The 26,465-nt window shown below is 33.3% G+C and overlaps 1 long non-coding RNA gene across 1 annotated transcript; it reads left to right on the forward strand.

Annotated features, from left to right (window-relative positions):
• The first annotated feature begins 16,810 nt into the window (after positions 1–16,810).
• On the forward strand, positions 16,811–17,740 carry LOC138896680 (uncharacterized). The gene is made up of 2 exons (XR_011410072.1): positions 16,811–17,123; positions 17,573–17,740. It is a non-coding gene; the product is annotated as an uncharacterized lncRNA (long non-coding RNA).
• The last annotated feature ends 8,725 nt before the right edge of the window (positions 17,741–26,465 follow it).

A 26,465-nucleotide genomic window follows, 5' to 3' on the forward strand; every position in this document is an offset into this window, starting at 1 on the left:
AACAGTTTAAAAAAATCAAAAAGTAAACACATAATCTATTGCAGAGTGAAGTGTGTAGGTGAGGTGAAAAAATCAATGGCTCTTTTAGGAAAAGCGAATTGTTTTTTACAGAAATAAGAGAAATGTGATACAGTGCTTAGACAATTGATATGCACTTTTATAGAATGAAATAAAAATTGTTACTGCAAAAATATTTTTTGGAAGATGAAGAGCCAAAACTGAAATGTACTTCTGAGTAATAATTAAGAAAATTTATAGCTTACAGCTTGCTTTACTACCATGGATGATGAAAAAAATTTAATTGAAATATGTAAACGAAACTGAACAATATTTAAGAAAATGTACGGTTGAGACGCAGCCTAATTAGATTCATTGAATTGATTGTCTGGAGCATTAAACTACTACTTGATTCGTTCGGCTAACTTCTAAAATAATAAAAAAAAAATATTTAATTGAAGGTTCATTATTTTTTCTTCAAGTACATAATGGTAACTCAAATTTTAAAGTGTATTATTGTAAATTAACTTTGAAGATAGGAGCTTCCTAATTTTAGTATAACTAGTTTTTCTGCACGTACGTTGCACGTGTATGCCGAGCCTCGTAGTATATGATTACGTAAGATAAGATCAATATTACAAAAAATAAAACTTTGAGTAAATAATTATATATAAAAGATTAAAGTACAAGTTTTTATGAATGAAAATGCAAAGTTGAATAAAATATGGAAGCTCAGAGTAACTTATTAAAATTTAGTATCAGTGAGTATTTGAAAATTAAACCTTGTTTATGACTGTCACCTTTATCAACACTGTGGCAACTTGATTTATTGAGATAAAATATTTCTCACAAAAATCTTATCATGTTATAAGAAAAATCAAATTATGGTGGATGTCTACTCTTCCTCCATGATCTTCTCAAATGCTTAATGACATATTCAGTGACATATTTCTATACTTAATGACATTTTTAATGACATATTTTTCTTCCATTTTCATGCCTATATAAAGGCCTTGTAATAGATAGGAAAATACACACATAATTAAAGAAAAAATAAGAATCTCTCCTCTCTTTCTCTCTATATCTCTTAACTTGTTTTTCCTTGTTCTATATTGTTACTTTGAGCTATATTTTATAACACGTTATCAGTACGAAGTCTCTAACCTCAAGGTTGAATTCCACTTCTGGTAAAGTATATCTCGATGATCTATTGTCAAAATTATCCAAATTTTATTCAGAAAGGTATGTAGTGTTACATACATGTCTTTCTGCTACAGCAACAAGTCCGAGCTTTAAACCAGATAAGTTTGTACCACTATTTAGAATAAGCAATGGTCTGGTTATTAGAAAATTAGTATTTATGTGGCTGCTAAGGATGTCACCTTGTTAAATTTTCATGAACTAAATAATATGTGGCATGCGGTATACTAAATAATATACAAAATTAAAATTATACTTTATTATATATGCTTATGGTTTTACCTTATAATACGATTTTAGTATGCCTAGTATAATGATTATACATTAGTTTACTGTCAAATATAATAATAATAATAATAATAATAATAATAATAATAATAATAATAATAATAATATTCGTAACTATTTTATTTTGATAAGATAAAATATTAGTACAAGAAGTATGTACTACACCAAATTTTTCATTGATGATAGTTCTTATCAAATTAACATGTTGAATCATTTCTATATGGAAAGCATATAGTAGTAGATAGTAGACAGAGATTTGTCCACTATTTTTTTGATTCCCTGATTGACTTAAAGGTTCTGCTATATCTTTTTGTTTTTCTAGAGATCATAATACTTAGTTTCCACAAAAGTGCATGGTAACTAATAGTACTATTATTCTATTTGATACATAATTTTTCCTTAATGTTCTAGTCATATCACTTTGATCTTGAAGTAAGCTTATTGCAGCAAAGACCATATATGAATTTTCAATATTATTTTGTATTTTATATATCTGTTTGATACTAATTACTTAGCTGATTTGAATAAACGAAAGTCTATTGTTGAGAATTATATCAAAATGACATTATGAAGAGTTTAACTCAAGAGGTAAGCATTTCCTTCGTATTTGAAATTGTTTTTGTCCTTTGCGATTAATGATATCAATTTCAATGAGTTCAAGTCGCAATGCACCATGAGGGCAAGACATCAGGATCAAGTCCTGATGCTCCATGATGATAAGAGTTGGGTTTGAGTCCCAATTCATTATGGCCTAACATGCCTTTATATTGGTAAGACATTGGGTTTGAGTCTCACTATACCATATTGATGATATAATGATAACTAAAGAAAAATAATATATTTTTCATGAAAAGACATGAATATTGTCCCACTTGATTTGCTCCATTCTTGAAGTGAATGTGGTAGCGGCGCATAATAAGTTTAAATAAAGACAAGTGGTTAAACAATAAACGTAGGCGTTCTAAAGATCAAAATAATAATAATAATCACTATGATTATAAAAGGAGAACAATAAGGGTTCTAAAAATAATCCTTCAAAATGTGAAGCCAATGTTTACCATCAAATTGGTATGAAAAATAATAAAGCACGCCGCTGATTATTATCCATTCCTTGAAAAGTATATGACTTGTGATAAGCATTGAGAATGCAGACCCATTCCTAAAGGTGAATGTGGCAATATGTGATAAAAGTAATGAATAAAGATATGCAATGCATGATTAGATGAATACCACACAACTCACCTTTAAGGGAGGTTTGAGTGAAACAAAGAGAATAAATATTATTGTGTGGTTACATGAATATGTCATTGGTCGCGTACATGTGATACGCCAATTTTATTTTTGTTGTGCCTTATAAAAGGTTATTAAAGACAAAATTAAAGCAAAAAATTATTTTGCTTATGATGATTTTGACCATAACAATATATTATGATATAATTTTCTTTGTGAAGGAGACATTTATCATATGAATGGTGTGACAAAAGATCTTGTAATATAAAAGTTGTTAAGAGCTCCGGAAAAATTAATTTGTTACTACCCGGATGAATAAAATTATTCACGATATTGATATTGTAAAGTTTCAAAAGAAACTTTTTGAATTGTAAATGTATAAGTCAAAGTGGTTGGCATATTGAGACTATAAATGAAAGGAATATTGAATATCTTCATATTTCTATAATCATAACAGGTAAATATGAAAGGTTATCCGATTTTCTTTCTATTTGTACTACACAAATATAAGCATGATGATGGAATCATATGTCACAAATAAACTAGAGGTTTACTGAAACAAATATTAGTTGGCATGACCGGTTGACCATCCGGTTCAATTATAATGCGAAGAATTAATTGAGAATTACATTGGCATATATTGAAGAAATAGAAGATTCTTCAAGAATTCTCTTGTGCTGCTTATTTTCATGATATACCAGTTAAGGTTGGGATTGAATCCCTTGATTTTTGGAATAAATAAAAGGTGATAAATATATGGGCCCAGTCACCTTTCATGTGTACCGTTTACTATTTTATGATTTTAATAGATGTATCTATTCTATGGTCACATGTGCATTTGTTATCAACTTGCAGTTTGGCTTTTGCAAGATTGATTGCTCAAATTATTAGAGCACAGTTCTAGAATATAAATTATAATGATTTATCTTGATAATACTAGCTTAAATCCAAGTTGGTTTAGCAGAAATTGTATGCCTCCAATTATATCTAAACCATTGGTTATGAGAATAAAATTGCCAAAATAAAATTTGGTAAGTGATGTATTATTTAATATACAACATCACTTGTACGCATCTAGCCAAGTTATGATAAGTTCTCCCTATCACAATCGGTTCAGAGCCAGGAACCAAATAATTTTTATCTAGAAATATAAATGTGCTATATGATTTAATTGCTCCACCACAATGCACAAAGATGGATCCCCAAATAAGACTAGGGATATGTGTTGGTGATCCCAACAATAGGGGAGAAAATGGGCAGCTGAAAAAATAATGCATATAATGAATTATTATGAGTACATCTAGATCCTCATACGAGAAAATATGAACTTGAAGTTCAAGTGATAATTTATTTTCAAAATATTGCCAGGCGTATTTGCTGACCCAAAGCTAAATGTCATATTCAGCTGCTAATGCTCCAAATAAAATAAAGTTCATAATGAATAGAGTCTATGGCATGCATGAAGCATAATAGATTAATCGGTTCCAAAGATAAAATTCCTTGAAGAAGGAGAGGAGCAAATGTTCAAGATGGTCATAATAAGGAGGCAAGTGCTCTAGAAGAGCACCACGACATAACACTTCATAAGACCTCATGGGAGAGGCTCAGGTACCTGAAAATAATAAGATAAAGAGATCTCAACAAGTTATGTCTTTATTGGGTAATAATAGAACCGATATAAAATGATCGCCGACGATATTGTTAATATAATGTAGCGCTCAATATTATTAATATTGACGAGGATCTTGAGCTCAAATCTGTCATAAAATTTGGACAAATAAATGCTTGGCCAAATAAAAAATACGCAATAAAAATTATTTTTACTTGAAAAATATGAAGTTGGACGGATAGTCCCAATACCTGGAAGTATAAAGCCAGTGGAGGTATAAATGTGTTCTTGTGCGAAAAAAAAAGGTCAAGTCGATAGACATAAAGACGACTTGTGTCATAAGAATATTTGTAAATATCCTGGCATTGATTATATAGAGACATGTTTTGCTGTGATGGATATCGTCATTTCACCCTTTTAATCTGGCAATACAAGAAAAACGTGATATGCTTATAATGAAAATCATTGAAGGATTTAAATTGTTCTGAAGCATATTAAGGTTTTCAAGAAATTTATTAAATAAAGCTTCAAAAATTCTTATACGGATTGAAACAATCAGGGCGCATGTGGTATAATCGCCTGAGTGAGTACCTATTGAAAGAAGGGTACAAGAATGATTCAATTTGTCCTTGTGTCTTTATAAAAAGATCTGGATCTAAATTTGTTATAATCACCATGTATGTTGATACTTTAAATATCATTGGAACTCCTAAGAAGCTTCCTAAAGCAGTAGACTATTTAAAGAAAGAATTTGAAATGAAAGATCTTGGAAAGATAAAATTTCGTCTTGGCTTCCTAAAGCAGTAGACTATTTAAAGAAAGAATTTGAAATGAAAGATCTTGGAAAGATAAAATTTCGTCTTGGTCTACAAATTGAGTATATGAAAGATGGAATTTTTGTGCATCAATCAACATACACTAAAAAGATTTTAAAGCGATTCTATATGGATAAAACACATCCATTGAGTACCTCGATGGTTGTGAGATCACTCGATATAAATAAAGATCCATTCCGACCTCATGAAAATAATGAAGAGCTTCTTGGTCCTGAAGTACCATATCTTAGTGCAATTGGTGCACTAATGTATCTTTTTAACATTACAAGGTCTGACATAACTTTTTCAGTTAATGTCTTAACAAGATATAGCTCTGCTCCTACAAGGAGATATTGGAATGGAATCAAACACATATTGCGGTATTTAAAAGAGACTACCTATATGGGATTATTTTATGGCAATGATTGCAGTCCCGATCTTGTTAGTTATGCCGATACTGGGTATTTATCTATCCCACATGAGGCTCGATCTCAAACAGGCTATGTGTTGACATATGGAGGCACTGTCATATCTTGGCGATTGACTAAGCAATCAATCGTGGCTACTTCATCTAATCATGCTGAGATTATTGCTATTCATGAAGCAAGTCAAGAATGTGTATGGTTGAGGTCTATAAAACACCTTATTCGAGATAAATGTTGTTTGAAGTGTGACAAACTACCCACAATTTTGTATGAAGACAATGCAACATGCATGGCCCAATTGAAGGGGGGATTCATAAAAGGGGATAGGACAAAGCACATTTCACCAAAGTTATTTTTCACACATGATCTTCAAAAGAATGGTGATATCAATGTGCAACAGATCCGTTCAAGTGATAATATGACTGATTTGTTCACCAAATCTCTACCGACGTCAACCTTCAAGAAACTAGTGTACAAGATTGGGATGCGAAGGCTCAAGGATGTGAATTGATGCTCTCATCAGGGGGAGTTAATACGCGTTGTACCCCTTTTTCCCTTATAAGGTTTTGTCCCATTGGATTTTTCTTGCAAGGTTTTTAACGAGGCAGCCAAAAGGCGTATTTCTAAACATGTGTACTCTTTTTCCTTCACTAGGATTTTTTTCTAATAAGGTTTTGACGAGGCACATTATCTATGGACATCCAAGCGGGGGTGTTATAAGAAAAATCAAATTATGGTAGATGTCTACTCTTCCTCCCTGATCTTCTCAAATGCTTAATGACATATTCAATGACATATTTCTATGCTTAATGACATATTCAATGACATATTCACTTTTCATGCCTATATAAAGGCCTTGTAATAGATAGGAAAATACACACATAATTGAAGAAGAAATAAGAATCTCTCATCTCTTTCTCTCTATATCTCTTAGCTTGTTTTTCCTTGTTCTATATTGTTACTTTGAGCTATATTTTATAACATATGATTCTTTCCTGTATGAAATTTACCCAAATTAGCAAGATTGGACACTTCAAAGTTGAGAATATTTTAATTTTATGAAAAATAAGTCAAGAACTAATATCTAACAAATCAAAAGTACTAATCAGCATCACATACATCAAAACCAGTTAATTATCAAAGTGTAGGGAGACTTAGTCATTTTTTGAAAGGAGCATGGGTCAATATAGAGTTAGATTATGTCTTTTAAACTATTTCAAAAGTACGAACCGTTCACCACAAATAGACTCATACTCTTGTTTTATTTTGTAATGAATAGACCATTTGCTAGGGACAATCTTTTCAAAAGAATCGGGTGATATGTAATGAAACAAAATTAAACAAATAATATATTAAAAAGGACATAGTAGTACTCAAACAAATATTAACTTGGTGCAATACAAAAATTTTTGATGCTGACGAGGAGAAAATAAAAATACCAAATCCACAAAGAAATAGTGGAACGAAGAAAGGTTGAGTGAAAAACGAACCCTATATATGTTAGCTTCTAGACTAGCATGTGTATGTTACGATCATCAAATAACTCAAAAATTTAAACTTATCAAATGTAAAGCAAGAAACAAGCAATCACTAAATGGGATCCCATAGCTAAATCTGTAGGAGAATGTAATTAACTCTATCTCATAAAATTTATTTTGTAAAGGAAACTCTGTGAAATTCAAGTTTTGATTCAACTAACCATAAAAAACAATTTCATCTTCCCTCAACCTGCTAGCACATATCTGCTTTTAGCGTAAAGTCAGTCAACACAACTAAGCAGAGGAATACGTTAAGACACTTTTCAAATCATATTAGATACTATTAAAGGTACTTGATTGAACACTAACCAGGGGTAAACCAGAGATTTGTTATAAATAACCTCTCGTTCAACATTCTTTAATTTCAAGTTTTCAACTCTTTATCGCACACGGGAAGATCAAACAAATTAAAAGGATTTTGTCATGTATAATACAGTCCAACAGAAGTGCAATTCTTTCAAATATACTGTGTATTCTACGTTTGACATCCATGCTGTTTGCCACTCAAAAGTCTCTTTTGCATTAAAGGGCTCAAGGAACAATTAAAGTGATATAGTTCATTACATACTTACATTCACACATACGTTTATCTATATATTCACGAGAATGATACAATTAATGCGCTTTAAAACATGATAAGAAAGGTATTTCAAAAGCCAAAAACCTGTTGGTTCTTGCGAAAAAAGCACTCTACCAAGAAAAAGGAGCAGACCAGAGGCCGCTGATATATATAATACTGTGTTTGATACTTGCTAGAAGAAGCCAAGTGCAACTGTGCAAGCAACTATAATTAATTTGCCTTCAAAAAAAAATCAGAAACCTTTTTCTTATCAGAAACGGTGGCAACTCTTCGAAACAGCCGTGTGTTGGCTTCTATTAGTAGGCTTAGTTTTTTATTTTTAATTTTAATTTTTTAAAATAGAATAGGATATTTAGTTAATGAAAAGAATATTTTGATAATTTAACTTTTAAGTTAGGAATTTTGGAGGGTCTTAAGTTAGGGACTTTGGAGGGTCCCTTTTATAATATACTGGTGCCCCAAAAATGTACAAAAGGCTGGATGGTAGCTTTGATTAAGTATATGGCTAATCATTCTCTGTGCACTTTTGGGGACTTGGGATCAAAACTTGGCAGCTACATTTATTAATGTTTTTGCTTCCCTTTATTGATTCCACCATAATTTATACTCTATTCATTTCAAATTATACGAGATACTTTCATTTTTACTATGTTTCAAAATAAATGACACATTTCTAAATTTGGAAATAATTCAACTTTAAACTGTTTATTTTACTCATTTTACCATTAATGATAAATTTCTATAATCACACAAATATCATGGGTACACAAAGCTTTTATCTTAAACTTTTAAGATCACAAGTTTTAAAAGTTTCTTTTTTTTTCTTAAATTTCGTGTCAAGTCAAACTACCTTATCTAAATTGAAACGGATGGACTACTTAATAGTCAGCTGGTTTACTTATTTTATTATGAATTTATCTTTTTTGAATTCAATTATAATTTAGTACTACTTAATAGTCAATTTAATTAATTTTATTCTTTTCCAGGTCCCTCCCTTAAAATAGAAAGACCCAGAGTGTAGCTCCTCTCGCAATAAGTAGAAAATTACAAACTCTCTTCCTCCCTTTAATAATCACTTTCGACGAAGCAACAACATATGTCAGATTTTGATAACGGCGACTAAGAGTTTGTACTTTGATGATAAGCTATTATAATCGCTAAGTTTACAAAGAGTTGCCCACCGAATTTTATCGCTACTAATTAACATATGTAAAGACAGATACTCCATCGTGTTTTAATTCTGAATCCGCCAATGCTTTCAATCAAACAAGAACAAGTCTATATGCTGTTGTAGAGATTCTTGTAGTAGAAAGCAGCAAACACGTGTTTCTTACGACTAATTTCACTTTCATTGGTTAGTACATATTCTATTGGCTTTTTCTGCTTTTTATAATTTCCACTAGACTTGCCCTATATATCTTTCCTTCTATCTTTGGAATAATGTTTTAAAAAAACGACAAATGGTCAAATATACTATTCTATTTTTGAAAATGGTTTAAAAAAAATTATTCGTTATATTATTGGGTTATCTATACCACTGCAGTCATAATTTGGGTTCAAATATACCCCTTATTTAAACGGAGGGACTCGTGTTATCGTCCTGTTGGTCAATTCTAAATATCTTCTAATTAATTAAAAAAAACCCAATACCCATACCCGAAAAATATATTTTTTTATAAAAATTGAAAAAAACTAAAAAAATATTTTTACTAAAAACTGAAAAAAACGAAAATATTTTTTTTCCAGCTTTTATAAAAAAACTACTTTAAAAAAACTAAAAAATATTTTCTAAAATAATATTTTTATAAAAACTGAAAAAAGAAAAAACAGAAAAGCAATTTTCTAAAGTAATTAAAAATTAAAAAAAAACTGAAATATTTTTAACTAAAAACTGAAAAAATAAATATTTATTTTTTCAGTTTTTACAAAAAATATTGCTTTAGAAAATTTCTTTTTAGTTATTTTTTCAGTTTTTATAAAAATATTGTTTTAGAAAATATTTTTCAGCTTTTTTTAAAAGCAGTTATTTTTTGTAAAAACCGGAGAAAAAAAATATTTTTGTTTTTTTTCAGTTTTTAATAAAAACAATTCAGTTTTTTCCAGGTTTTACAAAAAAATTACTTTAAAAAATTGATTTTCAGCTTTTGTTTTTTCAGTTTTTACAAAAATATTGTTTTAGAAAATATTTTTCAGTTTTTTCTAAAGCAGTTTTTTTGTAAAAACTGAAAAAAAATATTTTCGTTTTTTTCAGTTTTTAGTAAAAATAATTTTCGTTTTTTCTAGTTTTTACAAAAAAAAAAAATTAATTTAAAAAATTATTTTTCGGGTATGTGTAATGGTTTTTAAAAATTAATTAGGAGATATTTAAAATTGACCAACAGGACGGTGACACGTGTCCCTCCATTTAAATGAGGGGTATATTTGAACCCGAAGTATGACTGCAAGGGTATATATAACTCAATAGTATAACGAGTGATATTTTTAGACCATTTACTAAAATAGAGGGGTATATTTGGCCCTTTGCCGTTGAAGAAATAAACAAGAATTGGAATCCTTTATCAAAAGGAGAAAAAAAGAAGAATAAGAGGTCTTTAATTAAAGATGGTAAGATTACTTCTTTGGAATAACTTTAGCGGGTCATGAATCACGATGGAGAAAAGAAGTGATTAACTCCAATAGGAGCTTGATAGGTAAGAACTAAGAACTATCAAGTTAAAATTCTTAATCCTCTTATTGTCCTATTTTAAAATCTTAAATTGTTTTCTTGACGGACACCTTTCTCTCTCCACTACTTTGAGCAAGGATCAATTCAATATTAGTCTTTCTATCTTGGGTAGAAGATATATGGTGCGAAATAAGATTTTACGTGAACCCAATAAATTTTATCTACTCAACTAAAAAGTTCACTAAATATTTATAAATATTTTATTTTGAATCCAATAATAATTATAAATTTACTTAAAGCAGATGTAGGAACCAAATCTTGGATTTGCTTCTACTTTCTAACTCTAATATTTTCAATAATGTCATGGTCATTTGGATGTGAATTCCACGGACACGGTTTAAATTTTGATACACATTACCGAAACACCCTTTCTTCCTCAACTTGTCCTAAAGTTCCAACTACACATCTAACATTAATACTAGCTATTTTGGCTAGAAACTACACATGCTTGCTACTGCCCTCTAAATTATCGGTTCTATTTGATCCAGGCACACGTTGAAGTGTTGACAAAATTTGATGATCACTGGGTCTATTGCAGGTTCGAATATGAGGGTAAAAGAATAGGTGTAAATGAACGAATAACCCTCACGATAACCGGTTATTCGATCATTTTCACCATGAGCTTCAATTGAAAAATTAAATCTCCATTGACACTCCCTGCGAATAAGGGAAGATGGTCGGGTTTGGTGAGAGAAGGATAAAGGTAAACAAGCTCGTTACGACCTTCCTTTTTGTTTATATTATTGTTCCATTCTGTACAATCGGCAGCATAACTTAGCTCTTGGGGAACAATCTCAGAAGACTAAGAGTTCGTCTAAGGGTTCATTATCATCCTTTTGCTTTGCCCTTGGAAGAAGATTTTGGAGTAGAAGATGTTATAATTTTGGAAGAAGAAGCAGTTTTTGAGGAACTTCCTTTTAACGGAAGAGGAGCTACTTCTATTTGCCAAGGAACCAAGGCTACGAAGCCTTCCTCCCTTTCTCCTAGACTTAGTTAGAGCTATTATATTGTGGAGATTGTCGACTATAGCAGTATGACGAGGTAAAGCGGCAATGTTAGAAGTAGCAGATGATTTGGAAATCATTGAAAATATGAGGATATAAATAGTCATGAGATTATACAAAATAATTTTGTTTTACTTATAATACAAAATAACAACTATTAAAAATGTCGGTAGATTTTTTAACGAAATAATAAAAGGCTTTTTTTTTTAATTTTTTTTTTATACTTTTAATGAATTCAAAAATCATAAATTTCTAATAAATGCTAAATTATTTTAATTACATTAAAAAGTAATTATAAATATTAAAGTATTTATCTATATCTATATTATATTAAAAGCACGAAGGCCCTTAGCGAAATGTCGTTCGCTTTTTTTACCCCTTAAAAATAGGTTTCACATTAGATAAAATAGTCATTTAATTTATGTTTTTTTCCCCTAATATTTAGAACTTTAAAATCAACTAAAATTTTGCTTACTTAATTGTTCCTTATTTGACTATAGGACTTTAAAAGCAAATTAATTAAAAGTTTACCTTATATTAACTCCTTTTACTTAATTATTACCCCTTTATCAATTTCTTTAATCACGAAATACATGTTGACAACTATGTAAGTTCTCATTAATAAGTTCTTCCTTATTTAAATTATTAACAAAAATAGATATAGAAAACGCAACCAAATTTCACGGAATTTTGTAGCATGAAATACTTAGGCAAACTGTAAATAGAAAGCCTTTTGCTTTTTGGAAGAAAGTTCTAATACTTGGGATTTAAAATTTTAAAATTTTACCTTCTATGCTAATAATTTAGTTAAATATTAATTGTATTATAATTTTAATATTATAATTAAAAGTTATCTAAATGATAAAAGACAACATATCTTAACAACATCATTCGTGAACTAAGTGAACTAACATTCAATCAATACTCAAGTACCAAATCACTAAAATATTATCAACGAATAACTTTTAATTAGTAAACAGTAAATTTTTTTAACACAAAAAAATCTTAAAATGCGTATGGAAATAAATCTTAAAAACTATTGTAATTTTCTATATAAATACACACAAAATGTATATGAAAGTTGATAGATTTTTATACTTTTTGCGAATAATATTTTATTACGATACACTTCATGTTGAATAAAATAATAATATAATAAATATTAATATTCTACCTGCATTTTTATGACAATCATTTTTTTAAATATAAATTAATTAATTCTGTTAAATACTACCCTTAAATTCGTAATACGATAACTAAACCTAACTATATGGAGTCTCATTTTGTTTTTCATATTTTTTAATTTGAGTTCCAATAGTAATAAGATGAAATTTATATTACTATATTAGGTACCTGAGCAAATAGACTTTATTTTTTAAGGTCAAGATAAACATATCGTTGCATGATATTTGAATTTAAATCAACATATTATTTTACTCTATCTGAGTTATTAAAGCAAATATATAAATATATCAAATTTATGGTATGGCATTAGAATACTTTTGTGTGACATACTTTTTGCCTTTATTATATTGTTTAAATAAGATCAATATCCATCATTTTTAAGAGCTTGTGCTTTCCGTAAAATTTTATTTTATAGCTCATAATATTTATTTGATTTTAAATACTTTATATTCATTGATATAGAATTCACGCGCAAATTTAAAATAGAGTTCATATTGGACAAAATAGTCATTTAATTATTCTCCTAATATTTAGGAATAATCATTTATTTAGTTTTCTAATATTTAGGAATAGTTTTTTAATTTTCCCCCAAAAATTTAGGAGTTTAAATCAACTCAAATTCTCTTGTTAAATTTTTCCTTATTTGAATTAGAATTATTTTTCTTAATTATATTTGAACTCCTTTTGTGTATGGACTACGTGCAACATCAGCATTAACGATTAAGACTAGCATCAACTAAAATTTTATAGTGTTATTTATACATGCGCACAAAGAATAATTTGAGGTAGCTTATAAATTTTTTATTTCTGTATGTAAATAGTTTGATCATTAATGAGGGATAGAGAAATTAAAGAGAAAAAGCACTGGAAAAAAGATTAGGGAATTCCACGATAAATCTTCTAAGTCTAGCCTATGAGATAAGTTTGTATAAATCTTCTATTTCACATGCACAATAGTTGATTTTAAAATACTAAATATCAGAAAAACTAACATGAAAATTGTTATAGTTATGTTACATAATTCAAATATGAAAATAATTTATACAAGGTAAATTTTTATATAAAATGTGATTCCTTATTTGAACTGTGTACGTAAACTAAAATTTCAATTAGAATAATTTTTAAATCATTTAGATTGTCAACTAAAATTTTATGATGGTTCTTATTTGAGGTGTGTATGTAGTTAATCATGATATTTAAAACTTTAAAATTAATTAAATTTTACTTTATATAAATTATGTTCTTATTAATTGAATTGGGACAATTGTCTATTAACTATGATTTTCCATTCTCTTGGATTCTCTTTGTGTAGTACTTTTGCACTATATACTAGACTTAAGGTACGCGAGTATTACTGCAATTACAATAAGATTCTAACCACGTAAATCACCCACAAAACAAAGTTAAAAAGTTTAAAAATATATATTATTCATTAGTTTTATCATTATGATAGGATACAGAAATACATATAAAAATTAAAACAAAATTGACTGATGTCAATGATTAAGAACATAGGAATATTATTTTCAAAGCTATAAGATGCTTGGTTGCGACAATACAACGTTCATAAAAATTAATCTCAATAGTTATGTCATCTTTTCATTAAATTTTTACAATACAGTAAATATATAGTTCTTACTTTTAGCTAATAAATTATTTTTCAATTTAGAAAGAAGAATATGCTATTTATCATTAATTGGTATTTAGTGTGGAAAACTCACATTTTTTTCTTTCACTTAATACATAAATGGAGACCACTAGATTGGAAAACGTTTAATTGCAGAGAAGTTATACGAAGGTGTAAAAGTTAATGAAATAAAAATTAAACATGAAGTTATAGAAGCGAACAATCATAACATTGAAGACCCAAAAATTTTATTAAAAAAAATATTAAAATAGAAACGAACTAATGGAATAACATTCTCTAATTAATATAAGCTTTAATTATTCTTGTCCAAGTGCAATTTTATTTTAAATAAGGAGCAACTTATGATGACACAACATTTAATATTTAGTTTATAATTTTCACTTGATTTATGTTTTTACCTCATATACTATTTTAATTTCATTTAAACACAATATTAACAGATAATAGTTATCTACTAGCCATATTTTTATCCTGTAATAACGTCATAGTATAGGATTTCAGGAATTTATTTATACGATAAACAATATAATTTATTCATAAATTTGTATGAATTAAGCTTTAATTATTCTTGTCCAAGTGCAATTTTATTTTAAATAAGGAGCAACTTATGATGACACAACATTTAATATTTAGTTTATAATTTTCACTTGATTTATGTTTTTACCTCATATACTATTTTAATTTCATTTAAACACAATATTAACAGATAATAGTACTAGCCATATTTTTATCCTCTAATAACGTCATAGCATAGGATTTCAGGAATTTATTTATATGATAAACAATATAATTTATTCATAAATTTGTATGAATTAAGCTTTAATTATTCTTGTCCAAGTGCAATTTTATTTTAAATAAGGAGCAACTTATGATAACACAACATTTAATGTTTAGTTTATAATTTTTACTTGATTTATGTTTTTACCTCATATACTATTTTAATTTCATTTAAACACAATATTAACAGATAATAGTTATCTACTAGCTATATTTTTATCCTGTAATAACGCCATAGCATAGGATTTCAGGAATTTATTTATATGATAAAAAATATAATTTATTAATAAATTTGTATTAGTGACGTTATAAACACGTGCAACGCACGTACACTAAAGCTAGTATCTAAATACTTAAACCAATAATGAAAAGAAAAGAAAAATAAAAAAGAAATAAGAAAACAAAATAATACTAGTGGAAGGAATTGAACTTGGACCTCAAGGCCAAAACCAACTTCATACCTAGCCTTTAACCATTGCACTCTACTCATCTTTTGATATATTAAATTCTATTTATTTGCTTTTCCTGCGCCACGTGGATTCAAATATACCGTATTTTTAAAGGGCGCTATAGGTATAGCGCCCTTTAAAAGAGCGTTGTATATAAAAATGTCACTATATTTTTTTGCCACACATTTTGGTTCTTTGAGTCCAAAAGAACCACATTTTGGTTCCGGACTCAATATAAAATAGATACTTCCTCTGTTGAAAAAAGTCTTTTTTAGTCGGTTTAAATAAGAATGATCACTTTCTAAATTTAGAAAAAATATACTGTAACTTTAAACTTATCGTTTTACACTTGATGAGATGATTTATAGCCACATAAATATCTATAGATTATTCTAGACCACAAATTTTAAAAGTTTTTTTTTCTTAAACTCCACGTCGAATCAAATAGGTTCAAACAATTTGAAATGAAGGGACTAATAAAATCATATAAAGAGAAGAATGATTTTGACATTTTAATATGTACAATAAGTTATGCTTACTGTCTGAAGTAAGAGTAGCATCAAAGCAATATAACACTAAATATTCAATTAGAAAAAATTTCTTATGAAATTATACATTGTCAGTGTAAATAATTTTTACATTATCAGGTTATCCTTACTTATTGTAATAGATATCCTGACTTGTTTTCAAAATTATAAACCTAACACTTTAAGGAAACTTACCTATAATATTCTTTAGATGAGTTAATAGTGCAAAACGTTTCATATAGTAACAGTGACAGTGTGTATACATACAGTATAACCGAAACCTATATATATACTAAAATAGTTTTCATATTAAACCAAAACCAATCTGAACGCCACCTCAAAGAAAAAAGAAAAAAGGCTATTCAAGCATAAACGACAGTAGAACGAACAATAAATTTTCGTAGTATGGACCAGCACGTTTTAGCTGTGACTTTAGCCGTTTCAATGTCCTCATTTCTGTCAAGTTGCTAAAATTGTAATCCATCCCAATTTTTCTTTTATTTTATAATTTTGCATAAGATATAAATCCAGCTTTAAAAAAGAAATTTGAACATCCAGAAGCTACTACTAGAATATTACATGTCATGAACTTATTATAAATTGTAAAAACTCCATGATAAATAAGTTTTCATTACTCTGGGAAGTGAAACAAGACAAATGGTTTGATACAAACTAGAAAGTTAGTAATTAAACACTAGACACATGTTGCAAAATTTAGTTATATTTTGTCACCCCCGATACGATATATATAAACCTGTTAACAAAATACTTAAAAGAAATAATAAGAGTGCCAAAGCAGAAATAGAATAGATCAAATTTAAAACCAAACAGAAGCAGAAAGCTATGGAGAGGGAAATAAATTGGAAAGTTGTGATAATTCTTTTGGTGTTACAATTACAAGAGGTGAAAATGGAGGATGAAGTAGTAACAACTTCAAAGATGTACAGTTGCTGGGGAGGATGCTACAATAACTGCTTTCTTCTTCAGAAAACTGATGATTCTGCTAAAAGTTTTCAGTGTTATTTCAATTGTTTGAACAACTGCAGCATTTCTTCTTCTTCTTTAGATTTTCAGAGTATCTGCAGAGGTGGTTGTTACATGGAGATTTGCATCCCACTTAGCTTTGGTAATTTCATTTTCCCCCTCTTTTTTCTCAAATCACTTTTAATGTAATTTTGTTACTTTACTGCTATAGCGAGTAAAATTTAGTGACCATACATAAAATTAACTCGAGTTTGGTAGTGGGGTAGAAAGAAACTCCTTATTCTTCGTAGGAATAATTTTATGGATGGATACTCAACTTTTACTCTGTTGCATCAAAGTTACAAAATTAATTTTTATAACGAAAAAGTCGTTCATCTTTACCGAAATATCACGAAAGTCACTAGATTATTTGTTGTAACAAAAAATTCACTCACTTTAACCTAAATATAATATTACAGAAATTCTCTAAGAGAAACAAGCGACAATTTTTTATAATATTTGAAGTAAAGTTTAGTGTTTTTTCGTTACATTGTCTCTTTATCTTTATTCTTGTTTCTAACAAGAGAAATATGTAATTTTCTTATCTGGCAGTTGGTGCAAATGTGGGAGATTGCTTGGGCAGCTGTGCAAATCTATGCACGTTTTTCAGCAACTTTACAAAGATGCAACTAAAAGTTTAGTCATTTTGCTTACTGTGTATCTGAGAACTTCAAAAATGCTAAGTGAAATGACTAGCTTACCTTCATGTATTCACGAATACTTGCTTTGTTTCTTGTCATTTTATTATATTCTTAATTAATTCTACTAGTTTCTAAAATATTTGAAGTATCCCTTTTTTACAGTGGAATAAACTTGTACCATCAGTTAGTAATATCAACAAAGAAGTATCATTGGAATTGCACAAAAATGAAGAAAAAAATAATTGATTCACACCAGAATCGAAGTTGGTAGTTGAAAGAAATAATGGGACGAGATAAATCCTTGGTTTGGGGTTGGGGGCGGGGGAGCGGGGATTTAGTACTTAGGGGTTCTCACTTTAATTAGCTTTCCAACACTCTTCTAACTCAACTACATATGAATCAACGTCAGGATTAAGAAATTCACGAGGAAAAGTTTTTCCAGTTAAGGCTCAATAAATGTACTCCCTCCGTTCACTTTTACTTAGTAGATATACTAAAAATAAATTTTTATTTTTATTCCCTTCGTTCATTTTTATTTGGCATAACAATAACAACAACAACAACAATAACAACCCAGTATAATTCCACTAGTGGGGTCTGACATGTATACTAAAAATACATTTTTATTTTTACTTGTCACTTTACGCATATCAAGAGAAGACAATTTTTTTTTCCTGTTATACCCACAATATTTATTGCTCATTTCAAATTATTTTCTCAAATCCAATAAAATGTGCATCAATTATGTCATGGGCTGCTTTCCATCATCGACCCATGACCCCTTGGACGCGCCCCGTGGCGTCCCGGCAAGCCTCCCAACGCCTAGCGCCACGGTCGGCCCCGTGGTCTCGGCAGCGCCAAGTGACAAGCGAGCATGCGCCTCTGTCGCCCCACCGATAATCAATGCCAGCGCCCAGCGGCTGGCCAATGCCATCAGTGCCGCGCGCACCGACAATGCCGCACGCGCAGACCCAATGCCAAGCATCAGTGCCCCGCCGCTGGCAGATCCAAATAGTGCCGCGCGCGCCCACAGCAATGCACGCGCAGACCCTGATGCTCAAGACAAAGTTGCTGCCATCGGACTTGCTTCCATAGAAGACTAAGTCCTTTTCATTGTAATTATAGAGTAGTTTTACTTCATTCATTTTCAGTGTGCTTCTACAGCTTTCTTAGGTCAACTCATGTAACTTTGGTTTATTTTTTTTAAGCATTATTAAGGGGGACCAAAGCATTCAAACATTCAAGAATTCAAACAATTCTCTGTACTGGTGTCTCTTCCCCCCGACACCGCATTGCATCTTGTAATAGCTTTCATCATCATCAATACAATCATTAGCTTTCATCATCAATTGCTCATTTTTCGCTGCTCAATTGCTCACGACATTGATTTTCCCGTACGGCACTGACAATCTAGTCTAGCGTACGGTGAGGACCTCAGTTGGCGCATAGCAACCGCACTGACATCGGTTGCTTAGCCTTACGTCGCCTTTCCAAGGAACTTCAGGAAGGCGCCGCGTAACAGTTGGTATCAGAGCCTAGGCTCGACATCGGACGAGGGAACTCATTGGCATCATCATCACCATTTCTGACCATGGTGAATTACGGGGATCGCATCATGACCCTAGAAGAGACGGTTGACGCATTACGGCCTATCGTGGATACGTTGCCTGATCTAAAAACCAGCCTAGTACAAAGGTTGGATGACCTGGACTGCAGAATGCGGCAGGCAGAAATTGACATAGCAAACATCAGTAAAGACTCTGAGGAAGACCGGGAAATGGCTGCCGTCGAGGCAACCAAAATTCATGGCCAATTCGAGGACCTCCAACAGGAGCGTGCCAAGGATTTAGCCCATCGGGAACTAGAGGCAGATTGACTGACCGTCATGCAGCAAACCATAGATAACTTGACAGGCCAGCTCAATGTTGTCAATGCTGCCCTTCAAAGCCTACTCAAAGGAGGTGAAAACCACATCAGGGGTGCCATGAACATTGACCCCATGCCACAAAAGCTGAAAATTCCGGAGCCCAAGCCATACAACGGAGCCCGGGATGCTAAAGAAGTGGAAAACTTCATCTTCGATATCGAACAATACTTCGATGCTGTTGGACAGTTGGAGGAATCCAAGAAGGTAGCAACTGCTGCCATGTACCTTCAAGGCAATGCAAAACTCTGGTGGCGAGTCAAATACGAAGCCATCAGGGCCGGTGAAGATACTCTCCAGACATGGGCAGAACTGAAGGCCGCCATACGCCTGCAGTTTTTCCCCGAAAATATGGAATACAATGCACGAAGAAAGTTGCGTGAACTCCGCCACATCAGGTCGGTGCGGGACTACGTGCGTGAATTTTCCGCACTCATGCTAAACATACGGGATATGGGGGACAAAGACAAACTGTTCGCATTCATCGAAGGTTTGAAAACTCATGCTCGTATGGAACTGCAAAGACAACGGGTAGATACCCTACCCAAGGCCATTCAAGCTGCTGAGTGCCTTGGGGATTATCAGTTGGAAACTCAGAAGGATAGGCCCCAGCCGCCTGTCCGAGGGGGATACAACGGGAGCCAACCTAGAAACGGTGGCCCCAACAGAAATGGAGGAGATCGAGGTGCATCCAAATCTAAGACTCCTTCCTCAAGCAGCAACACTGCTGCATCAGTCAACAACAATCAGGGGAGAAAGCCCCCATCAGAATGCCATCATTGCGGCGGGGAACATTGGAACAATCAATGCCCCAATACATAAATCAATGCTCAACGAACTGTTGATGATGACAAGTCAGATACCGACGACTCAGATGGCAACGATCCAGTAGGTGCCTTCAACGCATTTGTCGGCTCCATTCATGATACCTTGGCGGGAACCAGTGCTGGCAACCCCAAGAAGAAGGCATTCCTAATCGACAAGAAAGGGAAAGGAAAGGCGGACGAGAGGCCTCTCACATCACAAAAGAGGACCTTAATGTTCGTTGACATGAAAGTAAACGGCAGACCTATTCAGGCATTGATAGACACGGGTGCTAGCCACAACTACTTGGCCTCAACTCAGGTGCAACGCCTCGGTCTAGCAGTGCAAAAATGCAAGGGTCGTGTCAAGGCTATCAACTCTCCATCTCAGCAAGTGAGTGGAATAGCCAAAGAAGCGCCAATCCAGCTTGGCCCATACAAGGGAATATTCGACCTACACATAGCTATCATCGATGACTTCGAACTGATAGTGGGATTGGAATTCCTCAGGCAGACCAACACCATCCCGGTACCATATGCCAACATGCTCCTAATGATGGGAGACAACGGGGCCAAACCCCACACCATACCGTGCATATCCAAGAAGATGGCCGCTGGAAACATCACGGCCATGCAATTTAAGGAGGGAACCAATAGACCTGAACCCACGGTTCCGGCTGCCCTCAACATCATCAAACAGACATCACATCATCGGGGTCCAACAGCTCATGGCGCCCCTCATTGTGTGAAGACTTGTCAAGCCTTCCCAAAGGACAAGTCGGATAACTCAGCACCAGCGGGACTCTTGGAGCCGCTACCTGTCCCACAGAGACCTTGGGAAAGCATTTCCCTGAATTTCATCACAGGATTACCCAAGGTCGAAATCATGCAACCATCATTGTGGTAGTAGACCAATTTTTCAAGTATGCTACCTTCATCGCAGCCTCACAGAACATATCAGCAGAAGATACAGCTCGACTCTTCTTCTCTTATGTTGTCAAACATTGGGTTATGCCCAGCAACATCATTAGTGACTGCGACCCACGCTTCACTAGCAAGTTTTGGACCCAACTCTTCAGTTGTCTCTGATCCAAATTGAGTTACAACTCAAACCATCATCATCAGCAAACATATGATCAAACAGACCGGTTCAATGGCATGCTGGAGGAATATCTCCGTCAATTTGCAACCGGGTCACAAACACATTGGGTGAAGCTTCTGGATGCTGCTCAGCTGTGTTTCAATTCACAAAAGTGCGCCCATACAAACAAAAGCGCTTTTGAAATTGTTACTGGACAGCAACCACTACTCCCACATAATGTGAATGCACCAAACATGTCATCATCTCATCGAGCTGCCAGTTTCTCTACAGAATGGGAACAAACTTTGAAGATAGTGCGGAGCTATCTTGTCAATGCCCAAGACAGGGCAACGAGGCATGCCGAACAAAACCGTCACTTTGCCCAATATCAAGCAGGGGACAAAGTGATGGTAAGAACCCCGAGGCGGAACTTGTTTGCAAAGAGGACCCAAGATCCTCACCTATTGCCAAGCTACCTCGGGCCTTTTTCCATTGAAAGGCGCATCGGGAAATCCACATACCAGCTGAACACACCAGCCTGGTGGAAAATCCATCCAGTCTTCCATGTCAGCCGCCTCAGGCCATTTCAGAAATGCATGGAAGATCACTCAGAAAGACATCTCACAACACCGAGGGGAACAGACCTCCCAGCCAACAAGAGCCTGACCAATCATCATCATCCGGCAGGTAAGGCTCCGAGGACGTTGCCAACTCAGGTGGGGGAGAATGTCATGGGTTGCTTTCCATCATCGACCCATGACCCCTTGGACGCGCCCCGTGACGTCCCGGCAAGCCTCCCAACGCCTAGCGCTACGGTCGGCCCCGTGGTCTCGTCAGCGCCAAGTGACAAGCGAGCACGCGCCTCTGTCGCCCCACCGACAATCAGTGCCAGCGCCCAGCGGCTGGCGAATGCCATCAGCACCACGCGCACCGACAATGCTGCTTTTGCAGACCCAATGCCAAGCACCAGCGCCCCGCCGCTGGCAGATACAAATAGTGCCGCGCGTACCCACAGCAATGCGCGCGCAGACCCTGATGCTCAAGACAAAGTTGCTGCCATCGGACTTGCTTCCATAGAAGACTAAGTCCTTTTCATTGTAATTATAAAGTTGTTTTACTTCATTCATTTTCAGTGTGCTTCTACAGCTTTCTTAGGTCAACTCATGTAACTTTGGTTTTTTTTTAAGCATTATTAAGGGGGACCAAAGCATTCAAACATTCAAGCATTCAAACAATTCTCTGTACTGGTGTCTCTCCCTCCCGACACCGTATTGCATCTTGTAGTAGCTTTCATCATCATCAATACAATCATCAGATTTCATTATCAATTGCTCATTTTCTGCTGCTCAATTGCTCACGACATTGGTTTTCCCGTACGGCACTGACAATCTAGTCTAGCGTACGGCGAGGACTTCAGTTGGGGCATAGCAACCGCACTGACATCGGTTGCTTAGCCTTATGTCGCCCTTTCAAGGAACTTCAGGAAGGCGCCGCGTAACAATTAATATGAGTATCATGGTAAATTATGCACTTTATTTATTATTTTTTAAGGGGCGTGAAAAAGTAAAAATGTGCCAAGTAAAAGTGAACCGAGGGAGTATTTAAAGTTGTTGAATTCAGTAATACTCACTTGTTTAGAGCTTACCAACGAACAACCTCTTGAACTTATTAATGAATGCATAAATGACTTGTTAATATTCTTTGTCCCGTGTTAGGAAGCACTACTCCTTTTTAAATCCAAATTCCAAAATTCAAGAATATGACTAATACAATTAATTGATCAATGCGCCTCTCTTATTACTTTTTCCGTATCCCTTTTCTTGTGTCCACTTCCAATCATGTATAGCTATTCTATGTATATGAGAATGCTAGTGTTTAATTGCATTAGATAGTAGTACTAGCCTATTTTTCTTCGACCAAAAAAGTTTGCATAATAAATTGCTCGTAAAATATGTCATAGATAATTGGATGAGAGGGAAAGAAAGCTCTAGCATATCGACTTTGTCGCATAGTTAGAACTACCGAGGGTTATGGTGGGACAAATATGATTCATTCATGATGTAATTCTTTGACTTAACAAAGAACCAACCGGCCAGGATCAAGATCTCGAAATGAAAACGTAGTTTATGGGTGGATTACAAGACGTATCTCAAGTTTTAGGACTCGAAATCTGATGATTAAGAAACGAAGCGAAAGATGACGATCTCAACAACAAGAAAGACTATTTACTCGTTCAAAAGTAGTAAATATTAATACTGCATCAGTTCAATAAAACTTCTGATTCTAAGATATCAAAAGAATGAATTTAAATCAAGAAACGTGTTCTTCAACATTCATGAACTAAAAAAGTTTAAATCAAGAAACGTGTTCTTGAACGATCATGAACTAAAAAAGTTCCTAAAGTCACAACTTTTAATCAATTAACGTAATAAAGAAATACCACACGCAATTGAAAATAAAATAAAGACTATCACCGCCATGCTTGGAACCAAAAACAAGGATAAAGAAGGCAAAATAGAGTAAAACACTCTATTGTAAACTAGGGCAAACCTAAAAAACGTGAATTTTAATATTCTACAAGTCAAGAAAACCCTTTATATAGGTCTAGAGTCTCTTCTTTAATGATTACACTTCCTATTCTAATAAGGAAATAAAATAACTAAAGACAAGGAAAGTAAAAATCCCTATTCTACAAGGAAAAGAAACTAGAATCTTACTAAAAGAAAAATCCTTATTCTAAAAGGAATAAAATAAACCCTGTTTTAAGAAGGAAAGAATCTTGGCTTCTTGAAATCAATCTTGAGATTTTTGGACTTCTTGCGCTTCTTGAAAATAAGTCTATATGTTTGGACTTGAGCTCTAAAACATGATCTTGGCCAAAATTAATAAAATTTAACATAGTGTGATGACCCGATAAGTCATATTTAAATTTAACATTCAATTTTGTGCTCCGAAACCTCGAATAGCACCATTCAGCATTTCTCGACTTGCATGCGTAGTCCGTATAATTTTTTGAAAAGCTTTTATATGAAAAATTAATAAAAATGTGAAATAGTACTTTAAAACTCATTTAACTTGACTTCGGTCAATATTTTGACCAAATGGACCCGGATCAATATTTTGATGGTCCTGATGGGTCCGTATCGTGATTTGAGACTTGGGCGTATGCTCGGAATCAAATTCGGAAGTCCCTAGCTCGAATTATCGCCATTTGACGAAAATTAGAAACTTAAAGGTTAAAGATTTCCAAAGTTTGACCGTAGATTTAACTTTGTCGATATCAGACTCGGATTGAGATTCCGAGAGTTGGGATAGCTCCGTATGTCATTTGGAACTTACCTACAAAAATTAAGGTTATTCCGGATTGATTTGACATGTTTCGATGTGAGTTATAGAATTGAAAATTTCATAAACTTATAGTCCGAATTGAGGTGCGATTCATAGTATCGATGTTGTTTGACGTGATTTGAGACCTTGAGTAGGTCCGCGTAATATTACAGGACTGCTTGGTATATTTGGACGAGGTTCCGAGTGGCTCAGTTGAGTTTCGGGGTGATTTCGGACCATTTCTAGGCCATTTTTAGCTGCTGGTTTTTGGCTATAGCATTGTCCAGTGCGATCGCATGGAATTGGCCGCGATCGTGATGAGTAAAATGGGAAAAGTTGGCCAGTGAATCGCGTGCGGAAGGCCTTTCGCGATCGCATAGAGAAAAATCCTGTTGTCACTCACCCGACTTTGGAACCTTATATTTTGCAATCTATAAGGAATTGGGAGATGATCCAAAAATAAAAGTTGTAGCCCTTGATGTCTAGTTTTTAGAAAGTCAAACCATTTATTATTTGAAGTTTTTTTACAAAATGTTATGACCAATATAAAACATGCTGTCTGAGAAGGATTTAAGAAGAGTAATAGAAGTTTGTGCTTCGCGATCGCGGGGAAATGGCCGCATTCGCATATAGTAAAAATGTTCTTGAAATTTTTGTGCTTTGCGATCGTGAAGAATTTTTCGCGATCGAGAAGGGTAAATACCCGGGCAGCAGAACTTAAGTTCTGAAAATGATTTTTGGGAGATTTTCAAGGAAAACATCGGGGTAAGAGTTCCTAACTCAATTTTCGTTAAATTTCACGAATCTATTGTTGTTTTTATCAACAAATTAGTGTTTTAGGTTGAAAATGGTAGAAACGTTCATAGATTTTAATTGAGGATTTGAAGGCCGAGTTGTGGTCGAATTTGAGTAATTTTGGTATGGTTGAACTTGTAGCGGAATGGATGTTCAGATTCCGTATATTTTCGTCGGGTTCCAAAAAGTGGCCCCCACGTTGACTTTTGGTTGACTTTTCCAAAAATGACTTAAATTAAATCTCTGTCGAATTGTGAATAATTTCTAAAGCTCAAATTGAATTGTTGGTAAATAAATTGCTAGGTTTGCTTGGTTTTGAGACTAATTCGAAAGGAACAGCCGTGGTCGAGTGATCACTTGAATTGCGAAGCAAGGTAAGTGTCGTGGTTAACCTTGACTTGAGGGAATAGAACCCTTGAACTATGTGTGTAACGACCCGGCCGGTCGTTTTGAGAGTTATAGCCCTGTTTTCCCCATTCCTACTTCTTTTTGTGTTATTCAGCTATATTATGTTATATCGGGTTAGTTGGTTCGAGTCCGGAAGGAACTCGGAGTGAAATGAGACACTTAATCTCATAATTAAAAATTTTAAGTTAGAAAAGTGGACCGGATATGGACCTATATGTAAACAACCTCGGATTTGAATTTTGATGATTCCAATAGCTCCGTATGGTGATTTTGGGCTTAGGAGCATGTCCGGAATATTATTTGTAAGTCCGTAGAGGAATTAGGCTTGAAATGCCGAAAGTTTTATTTTTGAGAAGTTTGACCGGGGGATTGACTTTTTGATATCGGGGTCAGAATCCGATTCTGAAAATTGAAATACCTCTGTTATGTCATTTAGGACTTGTGTGCAAAATTTGAGGTCAATCGG

The sequence above is a fragment of the Nicotiana tomentosiformis genome, chromosome 8 (assembly GCF_000390325.3).
Source record: "Nicotiana tomentosiformis chromosome 8, ASM39032v3, whole genome shotgun sequence".
Classification (NCBI taxonomy): domain Eukaryota; kingdom Viridiplantae; phylum Streptophyta; class Magnoliopsida; order Solanales; family Solanaceae; genus Nicotiana; species Nicotiana tomentosiformis.